The sequence below is a fragment of the Sminthopsis crassicaudata genome, chromosome 2 (assembly GCF_048593235.1).
Source record: "Sminthopsis crassicaudata isolate SCR6 chromosome 2, ASM4859323v1, whole genome shotgun sequence".
In the NCBI taxonomy this organism is placed as follows: Eukaryota; Metazoa; Chordata; class Mammalia; order Dasyuromorphia; family Dasyuridae; genus Sminthopsis; species Sminthopsis crassicaudata.
The window spans coordinates 543,588,038-543,614,516 of record NC_133618.1 but is presented as its reverse complement, the minus strand read 5'-3'; the positions used below and the strand labels follow the sequence as shown (position 1 = coordinate 543,614,516).

General features: G+C 37.6%; 1 long non-coding RNA gene across 1 annotated transcript; it reads right to left on the bottom strand.

Annotated features, from left to right (window-relative positions):
• Positions 1-485: 485 nt before the first annotated feature.
• LOC141553705 (uncharacterized) lies at positions 486-5,480 on the bottom strand. Its single transcript, XR_012485593.1, has 2 exons — positions 5,094-5,480; positions 486-1,502 (listed from the first exon to the last, which is right to left on the bottom strand). It is a non-coding gene; the product is annotated as an uncharacterized LOC141553705 (long non-coding RNA).
• Positions 5,481-26,479: the final 20,999 nt, after the last annotated feature.

Genomic DNA, 26,479 nt, shown 5'->3' with positions numbered 1-26,479 from the left:
TTCCTCTCTCTTTTATTTCTCACATAAATAAAGGCACCTTAAGTTTAGGGAATTGAGCTTTGGAAGGAAGACATTGGATGGAATCCTGACTTTGTCAATAATTGATTTGTCCATGTGACAAATCAAAATCTCCTCTGGTCACACTTCAATCAAATGAGACTATTTGTCATATTCCTAATGTGCTGGTACTTTCTCCTTCCTCATCCCTCATGTTTCTTCTGCCTGGAATATTTTTCCCACTTCCCCATCCACCTATTTCTCCTTTGACTCGGATTAGATACAGGTGAGGACCCAAGCCCCCTGTGTTATCAAACATTTAGAGAGATGGAGGATTCATAGTCCTCATTATTGCTAAAATGTAAGGATTGGCCTAAGAGCACTCAGATTTCTCAGCACAGAGAGAATATGGTTGGTGGACACTACTTCCATCTAAGACCATAATTTGCAGGAGCAGAGGGATGGACAGAGACACACAGCAAGGCTTACAAACAAAATAGCTGACAATTTAATTGTTATTTGGGAGAGTTTGGAGCAGATTCAATTTTGAGGTGAAGGACATGGGAATAGGAGGGAATAGCCGAGAGCCTCGGGTCCCTGGTGATACCTGAGATGGAGAAGTAACAATTTCCTCTGCTCCTCTCCTGCCTTCTCTATTTGGCAGCAAAATTTGCTCCTTTTCAACTAAGATTTTCCTTTATATTCTGGAATCCTTTGCTGACCTTGTCTTTCTACCTTACAAAGTCCAGGAAAGGAGAAGTAACCCTTTTTGTTTACTTTCTCTACTACTGCTTCCTGGCTTGAGACCATTACTGGGAAAATGGGACCAAAAACATGCATTACAAATGCATGCTACTTAATCTCAGCTGGGCCCTCAGTGCTTGGGAATCTTTTTACTCATTTTTGGTTAACTTTTCTCAAATTCCTCTTCTGTGAGTTACCCAGAAAAGCAATTCCAGATTTGGGTACTCTGTGGGTCTGTATCCACTAAAAAAATAGTTTATGAGCTCCCAAGGAAATATTTACTTTTACTAGTAGGACAAAGGATGCCATTAGCTCAAAGCAAAAGTAATTAATGAAATAGAAGGAAAAAAGCAATCAGTCATTAAGTCCCAAATATATACTTCATTAGTGAGAAGAATGGGCAGCCATAGAGGACATGTGTTGACAGCTCAGGCTTCTCAGGATGTGGGGCTGTTAATTTTTTTTGGTGATTTAATTACACTGTCTTTCTGAAGCTTGTTCTCCACCGCAGGATGATCTCTGCCGGTCTGTTCCCTTTGAGAGACAGCTCTCTACTGAGAATCCTGCACCAACTGTTCCCGAGTGAGAATATCTCACCTGTTTCCAATTAAGCATCGAGGCTCCATCACTGCCGCTCTTTCTGATTTAATTTTCTCAGGGTCACCTGCTGGACATCTTGGCTCCAGATTGCTTCAGCCCAGTGACTAGAAAGATCCTTCCTAATAAGGCTAGGCTAATAGCTCTTCAATCAATGATAATACCTACTTGGACAAAGGAACAAAAGTCAAATAGTGATAATGTAATTTCTTTTAAATGCCTTTACCTGAGGTCAAATTTCAAATCATTATCTCAGACAACTACCTGAATAAGGTTGGATATTCTTTGTAATTCCCAATTAATCTCTGTCCCCAAACCTGTTTCAGGGGTCTGTCAAAGAGCCCCACAAGAGCTGTGGATAAATTAGGTTTTGAAGCTTTCTTCCAAGGTAGCCACATGGTGTAGTGGACAGAATGTTAAAGTTAGAGTAAGGAAAACCTGAGTTCAAACCCAGCCTAGACAATTAATGTGTGACCTTCTCACATCTGTAAATGATGATAATTTCTTCATCTGTAAAATGAGGCTAATAATAGCACCTTTGACATAGAGTTTCTGTGAAGATCAAAAGACATAACATAATCAAAGAATATTTGCAAAGCTTTAAGTGCTATATAAATGCTACCTATTATTCTTTGATCCAAAACTTCTCTGGATTGACATACAAATGACTATAAGCAAGAACAAAGTTAAGTGAAGGATATAAAGTTATTCATTGTTATTTCCTTTTCTGCTCAGTGGACCTGTCTCTAGGTTAGTGGTCAATTATCCTTCAATAGTTATTTTGAACTTTTACTTCTCTCCTCAGGGTAAATGACATTACCTCCTGCTTCATTTAGAAGAGCAAGACATTTGTCATGTACAACTTTTCCCTTGTCTTATCTCATGGTGTTACTGTATCTTCAACTGTATCTGTTCCTTCCTGTTTTCTGTCACAGAAGTATCTCTTCTTGTTAAGTGACAATTTCTTAACTTGAATGTTAAATTTTGTGTTGCATTCAGCATTTCCTTCTCGGTTTGCTTTCCTTTTTGCCTACAAATATATTTGGATCTCTTTTATCTAAAAATTATTTTTTTCTGAATCCTCCTATTCACTCAAGTTATACTCTCTCTCTCTCTCTCTCTCTCTCTCTCTCTCTCTCTCTCTCTCTCTCTCTCTCTCTCTCTCTCTCTCTTTCTCTTAGTTTTTTGTTTGAAGAGGGGCAGAAAAGTATACTATAAGCATGTCCATGAATCTATGTTTTTCCTGGGTCTTAAATATGGATAGTTCCTTTTTTAAAAAGAATGCCATTATTTAGGGTTAAATCATTTGCTTGCTATCCCTTTAAATACATACATCTAAGATTTTACACATATTATGTGAGAAAGTCATTATGTTTATTATTAAAACAAGTGCCATTGGCTGTTTCAACTTCATGAGTTTTACTTTCATTAATCTCCAAGTCTTTTTAATAATCTTTCAGGCTAGAATGTAGCTGGATTCTAGAATTTTTATAAGTAATTATAATTGTGTGATATAATTATAATTAGTATGCTTAAAGCTTCTTTAATCCACAATTGGACACATCTTTTTAAAAGTCCATTTCCAAAGACCTGTGAACTTTCTTTCTTTTCTTTCATTTTTTTAAAATTATGCTTTAATCTGCACTGAGTCTACCAGTCATTTTTCCAGAAGTTACCCTATTTCTGGTAAAAACAGATATATTCACTGACTTCTTTATAATCCATTTTCTCCTTAACTCCTTGAATAGGGCTTCTGCCCCAATCATGACAATGCAATCACCTTTTCAAAAGTCATTCATAATTTATTCATAATGAAATCTCATAAGTGTTTATTGGTTTATAGACAGCCACCATCTCTTAGTATTAAGTATTTCTACCTTCACGAAGCACTCTCCTTCACTGCCTTCCATGACACTCTGTTATCCTGCTTCTGCAGCCTAGAATCTAGAAAATGAATTCTGAATTTTCCAGAGGGAACACAGTTATTCCAAAACTGTTGTAATGAAAGGACACATAGAGAGACAGCCTGAACAAATTGCTGATCTTGTAGCGAGGAAGACCGGCAACAGGGATTTGAATTTCTGAACCTTCCCATTCCATCTCTGAGACTATCTCTGAGACTCTGGGCAAATCTCTTAATACTTCTGAAACTCCTTTTTCTTATGCAAAGTGAGAATGATATCTGTACCTACCTCACAGGCTTGTTGTGAGGTTCAAACAAGAAACCATTATGTCAAGTATTTTGCAAACCTTAAGATATTATGTAAATGCCAATTATTGATGGAGCATGTCATTATCTTCCTCACGGATACTGTAATAACTTCTTAATATGTCTTCTCAATGCACTTTCTTAGCCCCTCCAAGTCATCTTTCATGCCATTGCCAAACTAACTTTCTTTGTGCATAAATACAATCTTCTAACTATTCCCCAAGATTTCAATGGATCCCGAATGCTTATTGAATAAAATTTGAAACATTCTGCCTGGCTTTAACAATGATCCACAGTACTGAGAGTAGGGTGACACTTACCCTACCTTTCCAGTCCTATTTCACATTGCTGTTCTTCTCTAGATAACCTATGTTCTAGATAAACAGGACTTCTTATTGGCTCCAGTATTGACCCCACATTTCTACATCTCTGGTTTTGTTTACTAAGGATGCCTTTCTTCCTCTGCTTAATCTGTTAAATTCCACATTTTTTTTTCCCCTGAAGCAATTGGGGTTAAATGACTTGTCCAGGGTCACACAGCTAGGAAGTATTAAGTCTCTGAGGCTGGATTTGAACTCAGGTCCTCCTGATTTTAGGGCCAAGATCTATCTCTCACACCATTTAGCTGCCTCCAAATCCCACACTTTTAAAAGGTCAACTTAAATATCACCTCATAATAACAAACCACAACAAATATGACCTATAGATCTTCCCTGATTTCACCATCTTAGTAATGCCCTTCCCCCTTCCCAGTCTTCTCACAGCTTTCTGTTTACTTCTAACTTATTATTTTTGTGCTATGATTATATGTATCCTATCCTCCAAGTTGACTGTAAGTTCCATGAGGGCAGCAATCATATCTCATACTTCTTTATATTTTCTAAAGTCTTGCAAATAGGTAAGCCACAAAATATTTAACTAATGAATAAATACTTGTCATTTGTTTCACTCAATCCCTCCCCTTCACCAGTCACTCTACCCTGTGTAAGTCACTTCCTTTCTAGATCTCCTGTATCATCTTCCCCATTAGAATGTATGCTCCTTGAGGGTGTGAACTGTTTATTTGCATCCTACAATTTAGAACAGTGCTGGAACTATGGAAGAAAAGCATTTTTGTTAAGGGATTGTGTGGTTTGATTGAACTATGCTGTAGACCAACTACATAAAACCTGACTAGTCACCTCTATCTTTCTCAGCTTAAGAAACATGAGGTCCTGGCCATCAACAATGGACCTTGTAAGTGTACCCAACTTTCCAGACCAACTCCTTTTTAGGCACAGAATGGATTCTAATGGCTCATTCAAATGTTACTCTAAGTGGGTCTGATAAAAGTATATAAGGTAATATCTATGTCCCAGGAATTCAATATAAGCTAAGATGGAAGCCCCAGAGCTTTTAGGAATTAGTGAGTACACAAATAAGTTCCTTTTCTTTTTAGTTTGGCTACTCACTTTATTTGCCTCCAATTTTGTTGACCCATTAGTCAATTCTCTCCAGACTGAAAAATTCCTCAGTAGCACATGGTAAACATTTAACAAACACTCACCAACATTTAGGTTCACTTTTTTGGATGGAAACATTTAGACCACCTGAGCAATGATGTAGCAGCTTTCTGAAATATTCCTTGGTCCTGAGTAGTATAATGAGGCATACCTGGCATTCCCAGATTGCCTAACATGGAGGCTTCTGTCGCCTCTATCACAGGGGTAGCCTTCTTTGATTGGTTTCCTAGGTCTGTAAAACTGGTTAGACTGAGATAGTCCCTCTTTTTTCTATCATTCTTATTTGCTGTGTCTAGAGGGTGAAGATTGAAGTTCACCTATAGCTTGTACACTGTGAACTGAACCAGTAAGAGGTGAAGGACTTCCTTATGTATTCCCTGGCTCCCCACCCCAGAAATGAACTAGGCTGTTGGTTTCTATTGTGCTGTCCTTCTCAGTTCTAAATGTTGAGGGTGATTACTGGCCAGTCTTGGAATTCAAAATATGGTCACCTTGGAGGCAATGATGCAACCAGCCGGCCTGTCAGGGAAGCTGAGATACTGGAAGAGGTAGGGAAGGAAGTAAACCCCAGGCTGGAGAATATTTGGATGCATTTGATTGTACTTTTTGACGTAAATATTCCTTTGTAAAAGCTAACTTGTTAAATAGATAAATGGAACTCAGGTGCAAGGATATCACTCCCACACACCCTGCTCCCCACTCTGTTACACCCTCTAAATACACTTGAAAGAATACCACCACTGGGGGCTGGAACCGTTGGCAGAGAACTTAAGACACCTCCCAATACCTTTAAGGGTACCTAAGAACCCTGGGGAGAGCATGTTATTTATCCTTCAGGAAATGGGGCCAGGGTAGTCTATATTTTCAACTAAAAAACAATTTCCATTATCTTACTTCATACACAATGCCCAGGCAGAACACAGTTATCTTGACACCTTTTTGAAATGCTAGCTACAGTGATAGACAGCTACTTGCTTTTATTTTCACAAAACCTTGTGTCCAATTGATAAAAAGGACTTTCTCAGAAAAACAAGAACAATACAGATTGAGGGAAGGCTTCAAAAGACTTGTAACAATTTTATCAAGGACTATAAAAATAAAAAATAGCCAAAAACTCTTAAAACGTCATTAATATGTCTGTATAATGGAGTGACAAGGTACTGCTATGACTTTACTGGCAAAAATGCAAAATGATTTATAAAATCCTGAGAGGTGAAAATCTAATTAATTAGCTAAAATTGTCCTTTTGGGGGAAAAATCTAGATAGAGATAGAGATAAATAGTGGCAGGATTTTTTTTTTTAATGTTTTAATTCTGAGGTGAGGTTGGGCAACATAGGCATTTCAGGGGACTTCTAATACATTTTTCAAAGGAAAGGAGGAAAATGCCCTTTTTCCTTCTGCAGGAAGTAATGTTTATAGTTTATAGTTTTTCCTGTATGGTCTTCTGTCCTTATCTGGAATTTAGAGTGCTTGCCACATAGGTTTTTTTTGTTTTTTTTTTTTTTCCAAGGCTTGTAGCAGTGCTAGATTTTCTCTACTTTCAATTGATCAGCAAACATTTCTTGAGTTCCTACTATGTATCAGGTACTTGAGATGGAAAGACAGTGTCTGCCCTTGGGCCTAACATGATGCTTTGTGCAGATTAGGTGTTTAATAAATATTAAATAATTTTTGAGAAAATGCCTATTTACAAACCAGATAAATCAAAGTGGGGGACTTGTTAATCATTCTCTTTACAAGAATATTCATTTTATGAAAAATATGCAACATGGATTTCCTTAGTTTCCTTGGGCATTTTAATATACCATTCAACTCATACCATTAAGCAGAACATGAATTACATAAGCAAAGCAGATTTGTCTTGTATAGTGCCTTTCTTTCTCTCTCCTTCCTACAGCTTTAAGACTGAGATCAATCACCAGCTCCACATGAAACCTTTCCAACCTTCTTACACTTTACTCCCATCCATGTAATCCATGATCCAATAATATTGGACTCCTTGCTTGCTTAAGATACACTCCATCATTTTCACTGGCTGTCCTCTATATCTCATTTCCACTTCCATCAAGTCTTAGCCAAAATCACGCTTCTATAAGACCCTTTTCCTGGTTTCCCTTAGTGCTTGTGTCTCCTATTGGAGATTGCTTCCAATTTATGCTGTATATACCTTTTCTACTGTACACATGCTTGAACATTATGCAGTTTACCAATGAGAAAGTGAAAATGAGATATAGCATTCTTGTGATCTGGGAAATCCATGTAAAATAATTTGGCCTTCCCTTTGTACCAGAGAAGTCTGAATTTTTTCTTTTTTCTTTCTTTCTTTTTTTTTTTTAATGGGATATTTATAGTACCTTATTGTAAAATTTAGTATTTGGTCCTAAGCTCTGTGTAATATGCAGAGCTTCACAGTAGTCATCTGTGGTTTCCACAAAACTCCCCCTGAATTTCCATTTAATTTCTTTTGCTTACCTGCAATAAATTAAAATCCCAAGATAAAAAATTTCTATGTGAAGGAGATAACTGTATAGTCAATCCTCAACATTCACGTTTTAACTTTTTGTGACTTCAAGCATTTGTCTGATTTTATTTTAACCTTTCAAGTAACCTCATTTTCTTTATTTTTTTAAATTAATTTTATAATTGTAACATTTTTGACAGTATATATGCATGGGTATTTTTTAACAACATTATCCCTTGCACTCACTTCTGTTCCGAATTTTCCCCTCTTTCCCTCCACCCCCTCCCCTAGATGGCAGGCAGTCCCATACATGTTAAATGTGTTATAGTATATCCTAGATACAATATATGTGTGCAGAACCAAAGTTTTTGTGTTGCACAGGAAGAATTGGATTCAGAAGGTAAAGATAACCTAGGAAGAAAAACAAAAATGCAAACAGTTGACAAATGTTGGAGGGGATGTGGGGAAATTGGGACACTAAACATTGCTGGTGGAGTTGTGAAAGAATCCAGCCATTCTGGAGAGCAATCTGGAATTATGCCCAAAAAGTTATCAAACTGTGCATACCCTTTGACCCAGCAGCGCTACTACTGGGATTATATCCCAAAGAAATACTAAAGAGCGGAAAGAACATATATGTGCCAAAATGTTTGTGGCAGCTCTTTTTGTTGTAGCTAGAAACTGGAAGATGAATGGATGTCCATCAGTTGGAGAATGGTTGGGTAAATTGTGGTATATGAAAGTTATGGAATATTATTGCTCAGTAAGAAATGACCAGCAGGAGGAATACAGAGAGGGTTGGAGAGACTTACATCAACTGATGCTGAGTGAAATGAGCAGAACCAGAAGATCACTGTACACTTCAACAACAATACTGTATGAGGATGTATTCTGATGGAAGTGGAAATCTTCAACATAAAGAAGATCCAACTCACTTCCAGTTGATCAATGATGGACAGAGGTAGATACACCCAGAGAAGAAACACTGGGAGGGGAATGTAAATTGTTAGCACTAATATCTGTCTGCCCAGGTTGCATGTACCTTCGGATTCTAATGTTTATTGTGCAACAAGAAAATGATATTCACACACATGTATTGTACTTAGACTATATTGTAACACATGTAAAATGTATGGTATTGCCTGTCGTCGGGGGAGGGAATAAGGGAGGGGGGGTAATTTGGAAAAATGAATACAAGGGATAATATTATAAAATATATATATATATATATAATAAAAAAAAAAAGAAAAAAAAAAAGAAAAAAAAATATATATATAAGTAAAAAAAAAAAAAAAAAAAAAAAAATGCAAACAGTTTACACTCATTTCCCAGTATTCCTTCCCTAAGTGTAGCTGATTCTATCCATCATTGATCAATTGGATCTGAATTAGATCTTCTCTGTGTTGAAGATATTCACTTCCATCAGAATACATCCTCATACAGTATCATTGTTGAAGTGTATAATGATCTCCTGGTTCTGCTCATTTCACTCAGCATCAGTTCATGTAAATTTCTCCAAACCTCTCTGTATTCCTCCAGTTGGTCATTTCTTACAGAGCAATAATATTCCATAACATTCATATACCATAATTTACCCAACCATTCTCCAATTGATGGACATCCATTCATTTTCCAAGGTAACCTCATTTTCACTTTCTCATTGGTAAACGATACATATTTGAGCATATGTACAGTAGAAAAAATGAGAATGGTACAATGTGGCAAGTTTCTATCTGCAAAAAAAGGAGGAAAATATTTATGAACTTGTTTATGAATCTGCTCTAGAAAGTGATAAAGTAATCTCTCAAATGTGTGATGAGGGAACTGAAAAGAAAAAAAAAAGGAAAAACAGTCAACTTTTTCAACTGGTCATCTCTGCCCCCTTGCCAGGGGCTTGAGCCATTGTCCCATATCCCTTGCTGTCCTTACCTGGGCAGTTTGGCAGGCAATGTTGAGTGGAGCTGCCTGTTTCCCACTACTATGTGGATGGGAGTTCTGAGCTCAGAGGGGGATTGGAGATTTACTCCCACATGTGCTTTTCATTGAGGCACAGTTCAGTCATGGAACTGAAAGGGAGATTAGAGATGGCAGATTGTCCTTCCCCCTTTTCACCTCAGGGTTCTTCTGACATTACTATCCCTGTCCCTTCCAATTCCAGCTGACATTGCCTTTCTTCTCTATTGCATTTGACAGATTTTTTTTCATGGTTACTGTGATGGGAAATGCACATACTAACAGAATTAATGTTTTGTTATAAAGAATTGTATGCAAAAAAGTATATTTTCAACAATCTCTCTTGAAGGATTACAGTTTTTGTGGTCACATCCTACATCCCCTCAATTCAAATGTCAATATTCATGTCTCTGACTTTTAAGTGCTATTTTCTAGGAACAAAAGTTAAGTATTGACACATAGCTGTTTCCATGTTATCTACCCTATTAAAGTAGGAGTTCCTCTAGTACTGGGACTGTTTTTGCTTCTTGCTATGTTCCCAGAGTTTATCAAAGTACCTGACATATAATAAGCCCTTAATAAAATGCTTGTGGATTTGATGAGATTACTCTGTATGGGTGAAAGTATCTTTTCTCACTAGAACACTAATGCATTGTTGGTGGAATTGTGAACTGATTCAACCATTCTGAAGAACAATTTGGAATTATGCCCAAAGGGCTATCAAACTGTGTATATCCTTGATCCAGCAGTGTTTCTACTGGGCCTGTATCCCAAAGAAATCTTTTTTTTTCTTTTTTAATTATTATTATAACTTTTTATTGACAGTACATATGCATGGGTAATTTTTTACAACATTATCTCTTGTACTCACTTCTGTTCCGACTTTTCCCTTCCCTCCTTCCATCCCCTCCTCTAGATGGCAGGCAGTCTTATACATGTTAAATATGCTATAGTATATCCTAGATACAATATATGTGTGCAGAACTGAATAGTTCTCTAGTAGCACAGGGAGAATTGGATTCAGAAGGTAAAAATAACTTAGGAAGAAAAACAAGAATGCAAACAGTTCACACTTATTTCCCATTGTTCCTTTTCTGGGTGTAGCTGATTCTGTCCATCAGTGATCAATTAGAACTGAATTAGATCTTCTCCCAAAGAGATCTTAAAGAAGGGAAAGGGACCCTATGTGCACAAATGTTTGCAGCAGCCCTTTCTATAGTGGCTAGAAACTGGAAACTGAGTGGATGCCCATCGATTGGAGAATGGCTGAATAAATTGTGGTATATGAAAGTTATGGAATATTATTGCTCTGTAAGAAATGATCAGGAGGATTATTTCAAAAAGGTCTGGAGAGACTTACAGGAACTGATGCTAAGTGAAGTGAGTGAAACCAAGAGAATGCTGTAAACAGCAATAACAAGATTATGTAATAATGATCAACTGTGATGGAAGTGGCTCTTTTCAACAATGAAATGATTCAGGCCAATTCCAATAGATGTGATGAAGAGCCAACTACATCCAGAGAGAGGACTATGGGGACTGACTGTGGATCACAACATAGTTATTTTCACCTTTTTTGTTATTGTTTTTTTTTCTTTCTCATTTTTTTCCTTTTTGATTTGATTTTTCTTGTGCAGCATGATAAATGTGAAAATATGTGTAGAAGAATTGCACGTGTTTAACATATATTGGATTACTTGCTGATTAGGAGAGGAGAGAGAGAGAAAAGAAGGGGAAAAATTTGGAACACAAGATTTTGCAAGGGTGAATGTTGAAAATTATCTCTGTATGTATTTTGAAAATAAAAAGCTATTAAAAATGAAAATTAAAAAAAAATTTTCTACTGAATTTGGCTTGAACTCCAATTGTCTGTGTTCCTCTTCTTTGTTAGGCATCAGTGACTAACACCTCAGTTCCATTTAACAATGATTGACTTTTACAAAATAATATTTGCATCAAAAGCATAGCAAAAACCAAAACATTTTCACCAATACTTTTTGGACCAAATTTTACCTCTAGACTACTTCAGTTTCAAGGGGCATAGGCTCCCAAACTTTGATTAATTCATACATATACTTGGTCCTACCAAGTTCATGACCTATTAGCATGTCTACTGAGTGAATCCTTCCACTGGGTAGAATCTTAAAATTATTCCCTGGCCCAGCTTGAATTCCAGGTCCCAAATTCCTATGATGCATTCTCCTGATCAAAGTTGACATGAGAGAGAATCACTGAGCAATACCGAGATGTCGCTGAAGCAAGGAGCCCTTAGCTGAAGTTGTCAGGTCTTTATGTAGCCAATCAAAAAAAATTTTCTTTCCATTGCACATAGTCAATTAGAACCAGTCACAAAATACCCAAGCATCTTCCACATTAAGTATTTCCTACAATCAAGAAAATTGATGGGGTTTGCACATGTTTCAGACCTCCCACTGTTGAAGTTCTACCATTATAACTTTTTCTCTCTTCTGCTACTTATAGAATTACCTTCAATGTTGAATCTCAAATCTAGGGTTTTTGTTTCAGTTTAAGCCTATAAGCAGAGGTAGACTATTAACTGTGTTTACTCACAGATCTCTAGTCACATACATATAAAAATCATTCTTCTAATCAATTCTCTCTTGATTTCTTTAAGAGAAGGTCCATCCAGAGCTTATGAAAAGTCAAAATATTGTTCCCTCCACTCTTCTTTAGGCCTGATACTTTATTGCTATTATTGCTCTAATTGAAGTGCCACTATTATAAAAGTAATGACAAAGAATGGAATATCTCCAAATCATTTGGTTTTTGACTTTGAAATTAATCAAACCCTTCTCTCTAACCCCCTAAATTAGTCAATGAGAATTTGTTTAGACTGATATTAAAATAAAAGCACATGCTTCAGTACACAGTAACTGAAAGAAAAATGACACAGACAAGAAATATGCTGATTTGTATAGGAAAAACCAGTCGAGGATAAGACTCACAGCTGTGGATAATTCATAAACTAAGTCATCATAATATGAATTACACATCTTCCCTGTGACACAGCTTCTCCTTTCTCCTCACAATGACCTCCAACTTTAATTCAGGCCCTCAGCATTTCTCATCTGGGCTATTGTAAAAGCCTCACTGGGCTCCCTGCCTCTTGTCTCATCCTATTCCACTTCATCATTTATCTGCCAAGGAGATTTTTTTCTAAAGCAAAGGACCCAGACAATCCCTTATTTTGGAAGCTCCAATGGGATCTTTATCACCTCTGCAATTCAGTATAAGTTCAGGTTTGTCATTGGAGCTTTTGTAACTTGCATCCTTCCCACTTTTCCAGATTTCTTACAGTTTCCTCTCCACTGTATATGCTAACTGGTCTACCCATAATTCCCTACACACAAGTTCTGTCTCTGATTTACTACAATGGCTATCTCTATCTGATGTAAATTATGTCCCCTTTAACCTTTGGGGGGGGCCCCTGATGTAAACTGCTTCCCCCTTTTTTGGGGGGGAATTCTTGAGTCTCAAACTCTCCTGTAGGAGGGGCACATCCATGAGGGAAACTCTCCAAGATAAGTAATCTTTTTTTTTTTTTAATTTAGAATTTTTTTCCACAGTATATATGCATGAGTAATTTTTTTATAATATTATCCCTTGTATTCATTTTTCCAAATTATCCCCTCCCTCCCTCCCTCTACTCCCTCCCCTTGATGACAGGCAATCCCATACATTTTACATGTGTTACAGTATAACCTAGATACAATATATGTGTGTAAATACCATTTTCTTTTTGCACATTAAGTATTAGATTCCGAAGGTGTAAGTAACCTGGGTAGATAGACAGTAGTGCTAACAGTTTACATTCACTTCCCAGTGTTCTTTCTCTGGGTGTAGTTGTTTCTGTCCATCATTGATCAACTGGAAGTGAGTTGGATCTTCTTTATGTTGAAGATATCCACTTCCATCAGAATACATCCTCATACAACATTGAAGTGTACAGAGATCTTCTGGTTCTGTTCATTTCACTCAGCATCAGTTGATTTAAGTCTCTCCAGGCCTCTCTGTATTCCTCCTGCTGGTCATTTCTTACAGAGCAAAAATATTCCATAACCTTCATATACCACAATTTACCCAACCATTCTCCATTTGATGGACATCCATTCATCTTCCAGTTTCTAGCTACAACAAAAAGAGCTGCCACAAACATTTTGGCACATACAGGTCCCTTTCCACTCTTTAGTATTTCTTTGGGATATAAGCCCAATAACAGCAATGCTGGGTCAAAGGGTATGCACAGTTTGATAACTTTTTGGGCATAGTTCCAAATTGCTCTCCAGAATGGTTGGATTCTTTCACAACTCCACCAACAATGTATCAGTGTCCCAGTTTTCCCACATCCCCTCCAACATTCATCATTATTTGTTCCTGTCATCTTAGCCAATCTGACAGGTGTGTAGTGGCATCTCAGAGTTGTCTTAATTTGCATTTCTCTGATCAGTAGTGATTTGGAACACTTTCATATGAGTGGATAGAGTTTCAATTTCATCATCTGAGAATTGTCTGTTCATATCCTTTGACCATTTATCAATTGGAGAATGGTTTGATTTCTTATAAATTAGGGTCAGTTCTCTATATATTTTGGAAATGAGACCTTTGTCAGAACCTTTACTTTTAAAAATATTTTCCCAATGTGTTACTTCCCTTCTAATCTTGTTTGCATTAGTATTGTTTGTACAGAAACTTTTTAGTTTGATGTAATCAAAATCTTCTATTTTGTGATCAATAATGATCTCTAGTTCTCCTCTGGTCATAAATTCCTTCCTCCTCCACAGATCTGAGAGGTAGACTATTCTCTGTTCCTCTAATCTATTTATTATCTCATTCTTTATGCCTAAATCATGGACCCATTTTGATCTTACAAGATAAGTAATCTTACTTAATTTTGAATTGAATTGAAAATCAGTCTCTCAGATTCATCCAGAGATTAGGCCCCAAGTGGGGGCCAAAGATCAAAACAGCCCCAATATATCTACCGCTGGATGCCCAGACATCTTTGCAGAAGTCCTAACAGGATTTTGCTCACTGGTGAAGATAGTTTCTTCTCAGTGCAAACCCATCTTTGCAATAGTCCTGACAGGACTTTGCCCACTAAGAAAGCTGTCTTCTTAGAGTAACTAAATTCCCTTTTCCCACACAGACTTCGGGTTTTTTAATTCTTTCTCAAGGGATCTGTGACATCAACCAGAGGGAATCTCTTACCCTTAATTCTTGCACCTCATCATTTGGTGGCTCAGTACGGGTATCCCCGAGGATCTGGCTGAGGTAAAGCCTTTTCTTGTTGTCTGTAGCTATACCCAAAAATTCCCAGGGAAAAATTGGGTCATTGGAGCTTCATGATTGAGCAGAATTCTCTCAGGGACACCTGAAATGGGAATTCTTGCGTTCCCTGACAAAATGTCCCCTTAATCAGGGACTGTTTTGTGATTTCTCCATCTGTAGGGATGCCTAAGAGAAGAAAGAGGTGCTATAGAATCTGAGAATCTAAGGCTTGTGGCAAAATGGGACAATTTACCTCCATCCCTAAAGATTTTCTCTTAAAAAACACAAATTTGGCTTAAAAGATCTCAAAACTAAAAAGCTTAAATTAAAACAGCACTGCAGGATGCTGCTTAAATTTACTAGAGGGAAATCAAATTCCCTCCTTCCTGATCCTCTGGGGACACAGGATCCCTCCTTTACCCCTCTATGCAGTCCTTATCAGAAGGCTTCTGAACTCCTTGCAGAACAGGACTTTATGTCCTTTAACTCTGTCTCCTTCACCTGAACCAGAGCCTGAGACTTCCCAGCCCCCGCTCCTCAGTCCCTCTGATACATGGAGTGGGACCCCTTTTTTTCCTCCTTAGACACTGATTTTACCCTCTGCCCCCTGGAAAAAGCAGCAGACTCTCAGGGAGAGACACTCAGAGCAGAGAGCCTCTTTCAATGTCAAATCTCTCCCAGAGTAAGGAAAAACCTGGCCATTACTCTGAGGACCCTACTCAGCTTTTTGAGGGGGTCTAAGGCCAACACCCTCCTTGATCTTTCCTGAGGATATGTTAATCTTAAACAATCTGCCCCAGATACACAGAGGAAGCTGCAGAAGCCAGCTTTGGGCCCTTAAATTTCTCCCCCTCAGCTGCTAGAAACAACTGTTGGAGTCTTTAATGATAGGGGTCAAACTGCAACACAAGAGAGACAGACCTCACAATTAAAGTGAGAGAACAGTCCCTACTCTTGGCTGCTGCCATTGTTGGGTTCGTGCTTTAGGTGTCATGGATACTGTCCGAGGAAACTCCCCAGTCCTTGCCTTGAGGGGCACTGAAGGAGAGACTGCCTACAGGGGACGAGCTGCCCCCAATGCCCTGCCTTCTGGCAGGAGTTTGGGGCTTGGTTAAACTCCCCTCTTGATCCTCCACAACATTGGAACTCTGGTACTTGCTCTGGCACTCTGGTCTCACTTGCCTCTCCCCCCATAGAATGGGGATTGCAGGGGAACTTAAGAATTATTTGGAGACTTTTCCTCTGCCTTGCCAGTTTGGTGACTTGCTATTTAAACACTAGTTTCTTATTATTCCCTCCTATCCTGCTCCCTTATTTAATGGTGGAATTGTGGACCCAATTTTTTCTTCTCAGACTTTCAGATGACCTTTTTGTGCTGTTTTCAAAGCTTCCTTTTGAAATCTGGGAGAAAACAGATTTCTTCACTCCAGCCTTAGTCAGGATTGAGAAATTTCTTAATCACAAACTTTTAACTAAAGAGTTAAGAGATTTGGAGCCACTTAACTGCATTCTTATCTTGATCTGCAGTCCCAAAGGGCAGGGTCATGCCCTGGATGATCCCAGACCCGTGGCCTACTTCTCAAAGGCACTGGACTCAGTTTCCCCAGGATGGCCCTTCTGCCTTAGAGCGGTGTCTGCCTCAGTCCTTTTAATTGAAGAAGCCCCCAAACTGACCTTGGGACAGCCATGAGAGGTTTTGACCCCAAACCGAGTTCAGAGCATTTTAGAAGTCAAAGGGCATCAGTGGCAGCTGGTGGGAGGCTTAATAGTATCAGGCTCTCCTACCTGACCTGACTATGCCGTACCCTAAATCCTGCCACCCTGGTCCCTGATAACACTCAAGTCAGGCTATATCATTCATAATTGTGAGGAAGCTTTAGATCCTGTCTCCTCCAGTGACCTGACTTAAGGGACATTCCCCTTGACAACTCAAATGGTGAATGGCTCACAGATGGGTCGAGCTTTCTTGGAAATGGGGAAAGAAAGGCGAATTATTCTGTGGTGACTCTTTTTTAATTTTTTAATTTTTTTTATAATATTATCCCTTGTATTCATTTTTTCAAATTATCCCTCCTCTCCCTCTACTCCCTCCCCCCATGACAGGCAAGCCCATACATTTTACATATGTTACAATATAACCCAGATACAATATATGTGTGTAAATACCATTTTCTTGTTGCACATTAAGCATTAGATTCCAAAGGTACATGTAACCTGGGCAGACAGATATTAGTGCTAACAATTTACATTCACTTCCCAGTGTTCCTTCTCTGGGTGTAGTTGTTTCTGTCCATCATTGATCAACTGGAAGTGAGTTGGATCTTCTTTATGTTGAAGATATCCACTTCCATCAGAATACATCTTCATACAGCATTGAAATGTACAGAGATCTTCTGGTTCTGTTCTTTTCACTCAGCATCAGTTGATGTAAGTCTCTCCAAGCCTCTCTGTACTCCTCCTGCTGGTCATTTCTTACAGAGCAATAATATTCCATAACCTTCATATACCATAATTTACCACCATTCTCCAATTGATTGACATCCATTCATCTTCCAGTTTCTAGCTACAACAAAAAGAGCTGCCACAAACATTTTGGTACATACAGGTCCCTTTCCGCTCTTTAGTATTTCTTTGGGATATAAGCCCAGTAGTATTACTGCTGGGTCAAAGGGTATGCACAGTTTGATAACTTTTTGGGCATAGTTCCAAATTGCTCTCCAGAATGGCTGGATTCTTTCACAACTCCACCAGCAATGTATCAGTGTTCTGTGGTGACTCTTAATGGCACTCTGGAGGCTAAGCCACTGTCCCCTGGGACTTTTGCCCAGAAAACAAAACTCATTGCCCTAAGTCTTATTGCTCTGACACTGTTAGTTCTCAACTGCAACTTAGAATTCTTGGCTTCAGAGTCTTGGAATTGGAAGCGACTTTACCTGTCAGTCTCTTTCCTAGTTCAATAAACACCTTATAAAGATCCCTGACCATCCCAGAAGTTCATCTATCTTCAGTTTAAACACTTTCTATGGCCAAGAGCTTACTCAGATCAACAAACATGTACTAAAGTGCCAACAATATGCAAGGAATATAAAGACAAAAATGTACTCAAGAGTTTAGCATTCCAGAAGCATTTCTAAGTGCTTAACTATGTGCCTTCCAGTGGGGCAATTAGATGTTGTGAATAGAGTGCAGACCTAGGGTGAGAAAGGCTCATCTTACTGAGTTCAAATCCAGTCTCAAACCCTGGCCAAGTCAAATAACCTTGTTTGCCTCAGTTTCTTCATCTGTAAAATGAGCTTGAGAAGAAAATGGCAAAACATTTCAATATTCTTTGACCAAATGGGATCAAAATCAGACATGACCAAAAAAATGATTGAAATTTGCCAGTTACTACTCTGAACTCTGGAGATATGAGTAGAAGCAAAAACTAATATTGTACCTGCTCTCAAAATGATTGCATTTTAATGGAAAAGACAACACAAAAAGGAATTGAAAAGGGGAGGAGGAAAGATATCCATAATGGAGATGAATAGTATTGAAGTCAGAAAAGTTACAAGTTAAATTGGGAGAGGATGGAGGTCATGGAAGGAATTCACCAGTACAAGAAAGGGACCATCATGATGGAGGGTTGTTCTCAGGCTGAGAAGACTTCAGGATCTGAAGGAAATTCAAGGTGAAACTGCAACTAAGACAGGGTGGTAAAGTCCAGACAATTGGAAGCAAAGGAAGAGGAAAATTTCATATGCATAGACACACATGCATTGTGCATAAGTGTGTATATGTGTGAATGTGTGTTCTTTATGGCCTTTAAGGATGAAACACAGACTCCTCTGACACTAGAAGTCCTTCTAGTTAGACCTAAAATAGATCCAACCTATCATTCCAAGTCAATTATACATTCATTACTCCCCCTCACACATTACACATTCCAGCCAAATTGGCCGGCTTGATGGTGTTCTTTGCAGGATGTTCCATCTCCTACCCCTTTGTCTTGCTCAGATTGTCTGCCTTACCCAGAGAGCTCATCTCTAGTTCTTGTATGCTCTAGTTTCCTACAACTCAAGGGCCATTTCCTTTTAGAAGAGGTTTTCTTATTCTCTCTATTGTTGGTGAACCACCAATGATTCTCAAATATTTTATATTTGTTTATCTTTGTGTGTTGCTCTCAGGAGGCTACAGACTTTTTGATTATAAGGAACAGTTTCTTTTGTTTTGTTTTTTTTCTGCTTTTGAATTCCCCAGCATGTAGTATAATAGCAGGCATTAATAGGAACTCCATATTGGAACTAATGGAGTGGAAAGTGTTTCAGGATCACAGATTTAGAGGAGAGAGAGAGACTATGGGAGTAACTGGATCCAGAGGACCATGTGTCCAAGAGGCCCATGAGTAGTAAATAGGCAAGTTGGAATTCAAACCTGGGTACTTTGATTCCAAATCTAGCCTTCAGATCTCTATCCCGCTCCAACAATTAGCAAGTGGGAGGTAGACACAATACTGAGGGACTGGAGGAGGTTGTTTGCATGGTTTACATAGCAAATATAAGAAGTAGACCATATCTGAGCAAGACATCATCTTGATCTCACCCAAATGACCCTTTTGGTCTCCAGCTTGCAATCTTCTTTTCTGAACACTTCTTAGAGCTGGAGACAATGGGGAGATTTACAAGGAAACAACTATATTAAAAATAGCAAGACATTTAAATCTAATCCCTCATTAAACTCACTAGTGCCCTTGAGCAATCTGATCTCAAAAGAAGAGAAGCAGTTAATTGAGATGGCTGTAGAGGAGATCAGAGACTGCTATCATTATGTCACATCTTCCCAAAGATCATTGGCACTTTCTTTGGCCTGGGGTCTGGGTAAAGTACTTGATATTTTTTTTTGGTAGGAACATTTAGATAATTTTCCTGTTACTTGATATAAAGTGCTGGGCCTGGAATTCTAAAGACTTGAATTCAAATCCAATCTCAGAGTTTTACTAGCTCTTTGACCTGGGCAAGTCACTTAATTTCTATTTACTTTAGTTTCTACATCTATAAAATGGGAATAATAATAACAATACTTATCTCCCAGAGTTGTTGTGAGAATTTAGCAAGATATCATATATAGTATTTTAATTTTATAATTATACATTTTTGACATTATATATGCATGAGTAATTTTTTTTAATAACATTATCCCTTGTATTTATTTTTCCAGATTTTCCCCTCCCTCCCTCCACTCCTTCCCCTAGAGGACAGGCAATCTCATACATTTTACATGTGTTACAGTATAACCTAGATATAATATATCGCATATAGTATTTTACACAAACCTTTAAACACTATATAAAAGCTAGCTATCATCATCATTATCATTATTGTCATTATTATCTATTTCACTTTGCCAGGACTGGCTAGGAGGTACACAATGTCTCTTGCATCACACCCCATCTCTTTTGTTCATCAGCCCTCTTCTCAGCTGTACTCTTTCAATGAACTACTAAATAATATCTCTGCTTCAGTTTTCTCCCCGCTACAATCTATCTGTGCACAGATTCCAAGGTGATTTTTCTTAAACGCTGATCTGATCATGCCACTTCTTTTTGGAATATACTACAGTAAGTAACTCCCTGTTGTCTCTGGTGTAAAACACAAATGCCTTTGTTTTCCTTTTACAGCCTGGCTCCAACCTACCCTTTCAGTCTCATTATACATTATTATCCTTTCTAGACTCTGAACTTTCTCTGTTCTTCATGTGTCACTCCATTCCTCATCTGCTTTTCTTTGTTCTGGCCACACCTTGTATCTGGAATGTATGCTCTTCTCACATACACCTCATATAATCACCCAATTTTTCTCAGGGTTGCAGCTCAAGCACCTCCTTCTACAACTGGCCTTTCCTGATTCCTGTATCCTCAATTACCAATACTCCCTATCTGGTGCTTATACTATTGGTATATTGTGTTTATTCTTTCTAATTTATGAAATGGAGGATTGACCAACAAAGACCCAAATCTTAAAATGTGTACAAATTATCGAAAATTATTTATTTATTTATGAATGGTTGATGGGATAATATTGTATAATGACCTATCTCCTACCCATCTACCACATATCTTCTGCCTGGATTTGTCTATTCCATAGTTATTGCTTGGATACATCATGATTACTTCTACTGGCTATGATGGATCCTGCAATTAACTCTGGTTTTCAGCGGGATCTCTGATGGGACCTCTGGGTCTCCTGAATCTATCATGAGTACTCTCCATCTCATGATACTCATCCAGTTAAAATTAAGAAAAAATAGATACACACAAAAAGTAGATTCCATGTGTTCAGGGACATGTGGTAGCTAGGTGAGACATAGGGCAGCTTCATTTCCCTCCATCTGGTATCTTAAAACAGTCCTGCCTCCCCAGAGTCACCAAGAAAGAGAGTGATAAATGAGCAAGTCTTCTCTTTTGCATGTAGATGCAACCTCATCTTTCAATCTTATCTCAATAACTCAATCTCTGAGTTATTGGTTCTTCTGGCTTTATGGCAAGGAAGCCAGTATCACTGAATCACAGAATAATGGAAGAGTATGGGGGTGGGGTTAGGAATGGGACATAAGATATAAGACAAAAACATTGTTCAACTGAAAAGCATCCACTAAAGGATAATCAGAAAGAGCTTCAAGGTTCTACCATATAAAGCTTGATCAAACTGAGGAAGTTTAGCCTGGAGAAAAAAAAAATTTTCAATCCTTAATTTAATGAATACTTAAAAAAGAGAGAGAGAGAAAATATTCTATATCCAAATTAAGACAGAAAAGTAGGATTATATATGAAAATGCAAATCTCTCCTATATAGCCTTTTTTAAGGTATATAATAATTTCTTTTCTGAAATTAAACATCAGAAAATTAATTCTACATGCATAATAATTATTATCTCAGTGTCCTGATGTAACTTTTCATGAATTTGTATTTCAGACTTTGAAATTTGTAAAACATACTTGAATTTTTTTTAAAAGAGGTTTTATTATCATCCCCAGAAAGGATAATGAAATTATCAGACCATAGATCTAGAGCTTCAAGGGACCTCAAAAGCCATATGATTGCAGTCCCTCATTTTCCTAATAAGGAAACTGAGAATCACAAAACAGTTTTCAGATTTTAAGTTCAATCCATCTGAAATACCTGTGGAAGAGGAACCTTTTCACCCTCTTTAGCTACTAACTGGTGTTCACTGGTTAGAATGGTGGATGATGAAAATTTAATAAGGCTAGCCTACCATGTATGCTTTTGGTCCAAAGGGGTTTGAAATTATGTCAAAACTCTCTTTTTCCTTTTTTTGCTAGTCAACTGAAAGATTGTGTCATGGTATTTTAACATTAACTTATCACACATATTTGTGTTGGCTTATGATTGGAATCCTGATGGAAAACAGGTGGTAATTCAAGAAGCTAGTGCTAAGGATTTAGGGAGTTATAAGAGAAAGCTTTGGGAAAAGTTTTAGCTAAAGCAGGAGTTCATAACCTCCTTTTTGTGTTCTGGACCACTTTGGCAGTCTGGTGAAGTCTATGCACCCCCTTCTCAGGATCATATTTTTAAATACATAAAAGTTAGAGAATTATAAAGGAAAGCAATTACACCGAAAAATAGTTGCCACAATATTTTTTTTTCAATTCATGGGCTTGAATTTAAAAGCCCCAGGACTAAAGGAATGTTTCTAACTAAGGAAGGAGATTCTGTAGCATTTGAATTTGGGGGGTGATTATAGTCAGTTTGGGTGTCTTTTTTTTTTGAAGCAGAAAAACTAAATGACTAGAAAGTATTTTCACTCTTAAAATATTTCCTTGGAAGAGCCTACACAGTTGGGAAATTAATTTCTTTCCTATCCCACACTCCCCAGAAAAAGACAGAGAACTGTCAGATGCATATTGTCATTGAAAGAGTATCCCTAATAGATGAGATCACCAATTGTAGTAAAAAATAATCTATCCCCATGACTCATTTTGGCATGGAAGAGACCCCAGGATCTAAAAAACTATGTCAATAGAGCAGTCTCTGGCAGGTCTCAACAAGCTGGAAAGACTTGGACATAGAATCAACTAAGCTCTTTTGATTGCCTCATGACAGCAACATATTAGAAAATAAATTACTCTTAGCTTCTCCATTAGCAGCAACAAAACATATTGGATTCGAAATCAGAAGGTCTGAGTTCACATTCTGGTTTTGTCACTTGCTACCTGTGTGATCTTAAACAGGTCCTTTCAGGTGTTTTCTTATTTCTTATTTGTCAAGTGAAGTCATCAAGTATTTATTAAGTTACCTGTGACATGACAGGTACTGTGCTAAATTCTAGGAATAAAAAGAAAGACACAATCAGGACCTGCCCCCAAGAAATTACAAAAATGTGGACAGGATAAACTCTCAGATCAATTTTAGCTCTGAGTCTGTCATCTTATGAATAAAGAAAACAATTAGAAAAAAATCAACAGCATCCAATTGTGATAGTTTATGTAGCCTTCTGTACCCATTGTCTTGCACATCTCTACCAGCTGATAAGTGTGTTTTGTTACCTAGATTATGATTGCTAATTTCAGTTAAACACAGTTGGGTTGCCTTTCAGTATTGTTTTCATATTGCATTACTGTGGATGTAATAATAAATTATTCACTAAGTTCTGCTTACTTTGCATCAGTTCATAAATGTCTTCCCAAGTTTCTCTAATTTCTTGCATTCATCATTATTTATGATACAATTATGTTTCATTTCAATCATATAACACAGTTTCTTGAGTCTACTCTGCTTTCTTGATTTAAAAGTCTTTCCAAGTACAGTTTTACTTTTGAAATTTGAATCTATCATTACTAGTATCAAGGCCAAACAAGCAGATACCATCTATGCAAAAGATACTTATTAAATTATTTAGGTTGAGTAATACAAGAAATGTAGCCTTATGGTCCTGTAAGAGTCTTAAGTGGAACCAGGAAAAGAAGAGGGGAAAGTGAGAATATTCTGACTCCTTTAAGGGATACAAAAAAATCTGTGAGACTATGTGACTCTCAGGCTGTTATGTAAGCAAAGCAACAAGCATCATGCAAAGCAGAGAGAAATCAGTCCTGAGACAAACAGTTAGGGAGTTTGTGGATATTTGTAGGAAATGTTGGGTTTCTGGCAACACTAGATAAGAGTAGAAACCATGATATTATTTTAGAATAATTTACATAATTGTGAATTCTCAATTATAAAATTCATTTTTAATCTAATAAATATAATACCAATTGATATTTATGTAGTGTTTGAAAAATTGCAAAATAATTTTCATAATTTTTTCTGCCTCACAACAACCCTTCAAGGTACTGCAGATGTTATTATCTCTATTTTACAAAATAGGACATTGAGGTTAGGAGAGATTGAGTGATTTGCTTTTGGTGAAACAACCAGTAAGAGTCGGAGGCAAGATTTGAAACCAGGTTTTATTGACTATCTACTACAAAATGCCTACTATGATCAAGGTATTGTCTTTAGGCAATGAGAGTTAATAAAGAATGATATGTAGCCCCTTCCTTCATGCATCTTACAATCTAGTAGAGGACAAACTACACATTTCCAAATGCTTATAATGAAGTTATGATTGATGTGAAGTACAATATGATGGATGTTGACAAAATATAGTCCTTTTAACTTTCAGTGGTCCTCAAACTTTTTAAATAGGGGCCAGTTCCCTGTCCCTCAGATTGTGGGAGGGGCCGACTATAGTAAAAACAAAAGTTCACACTCTGTCTCCGTCCCTCAGCCCATTTGCCATAATCTGGCCTTCGGGCAGTAGTTTGAGAACCCCTGATAGATCAAGGGAAAGAAAATATACTGTCATGAGTATATTTATATGCTCAGATCTTGCCTTCATTTCTTGAGCAAACAATTGATCCATTTACTCACTTAATTACATGTGGGTGGGGACATTTAGAAATTATCAATACTCACTTTCCCAAAATAATTTCTTCTCTTTGTAAAATATTATACTTCAATTCCCTTTTAAGTCAGTGCTTTGCTAATTAAGTATTTACTATTCCTTCAACCTCATACCAAGTTTCTCTCCCTTCTTCCCCTTTCTTCTTTTTGCATTTACCTAATGATTTTGGCTGCAGTAGAAAGGAACAGAGAATCTGAAACACATTCTTATTTCAAATCCCAGGGTTTCCACATATGGACCTAACATATTAGAAAATAAATGGCTCTTGGATTCTCCATTAGCAGTAATAATCAGTAATGTCTCAAGCTGGAGATCTGCAGGTGAAGCATGGTCTGGAGAAGGAGTGTGTTTCTCATTAGAGACCCTGAAAATGTATTTTGTGCACCATCTGGGAAAGAAGGGAGGAGGCCGCTGAGTGAGATTTCCTTTAATAAGCCCAATGTTCCCCACTGTGACTTTGTCCTCTTTCCACTATAAAGCTCATTTGGGGTTTGGTTTCCCAATTCATTCTTTCCTTCTTGGAAAAAAAAAAAAAAAGCCCTGAAATGGTGTCTAATACAAATTCCGATGTGGGGATAAGGTAGCAGGGACAATGATTGCACTGCAAGTGGCCTGGGCTTAGGGGAGGGAGACATAGAGACATAATTCACCAGACCATTATAAAGTGTGAAGGTTACAGGTTGCTGCAAGGAAGAAATGGATGTCATTGCTCTCCCTGCAACCCCCAATCCTGTGTACAGTCTGCAGGGGACCTGGACCCCTCATCACTATCCTCAGTGGTCTCTGCCCTTCTGATTGCAGGATTGATGAGGGGGGGAAAAAACAAAAAACTCTTCCCAGAGCCTCCCTTTAAAAAGGACCCAGAAAACCCAATCAACTCTTTATTTCCTACCAGCCAAACTCGATGGATTTTTGATTACACCATCATCCTCCTCCTTCTCCCTTCCCTTCCCTCAAAAATTCCTCATCAGGAAGTTCATCACTTTGGACACTGTATCAGTTTTGGTAGTCACTTCATTAGTACCTCCTTTCAGTTTCCTTTGCCCCTCTGGAAAACAGGGCAAAAAACTCCTCCCAAAGCTTCCATTTTAACTAGTCCAGTGCAGATGCTCAGCCAACACTTCATTTCATTTTATTTCCAGCCAGTCTTACTTCTTGTCCCTACCCAGATATCACTCCTTTCCCTGCTTTTTTAGCTTCATTTTTTGTGTGATCTTCTCCCATTACATCGTTTAAGCTCCGTAAGGGCAGAGTACCTGAGCACTTAGCACAGTGCCTGACACAAGTGAGTACTTAGTAAATGTTTGTTTTATGTATATTTCCTGTAAGAAGAAAAATGTGACAGGAAAACATAATTTTTCCTCCTCTAAAAAGGAACAGAAGTCTCTCAGTTGGAGAGAAAAGTCTTCTTCCGACACTGAGCCAATGAGTTACAAGGCAAAGAAATCGAGCCAAAAACAGTTCAAAACACACTATAATGGTTCTTCAGTGAGATAAAGCCTAGGCAGAAACCTATTTTCTTAGTCATTTGGGGCTATAAGGGAAAGAACTTTGGAACATAACTTTCCTGAGAAAGCTGTGTACATTCTTATTTCATATGTGTAACATAATGTGATAATTATATATAATATGTATTTGTACATTATATTATTAGGTCTTTTTTTTTTTTTTTTTTTTTTTTTTTTTTGCTATTAACAAATAGTAAATGGCTCTTGGTCAAAGTCAAAAATAGTAAAGTTGCATTCCAGGCTTGAATATTAAATGATCAATCAATTTGTTATTAATT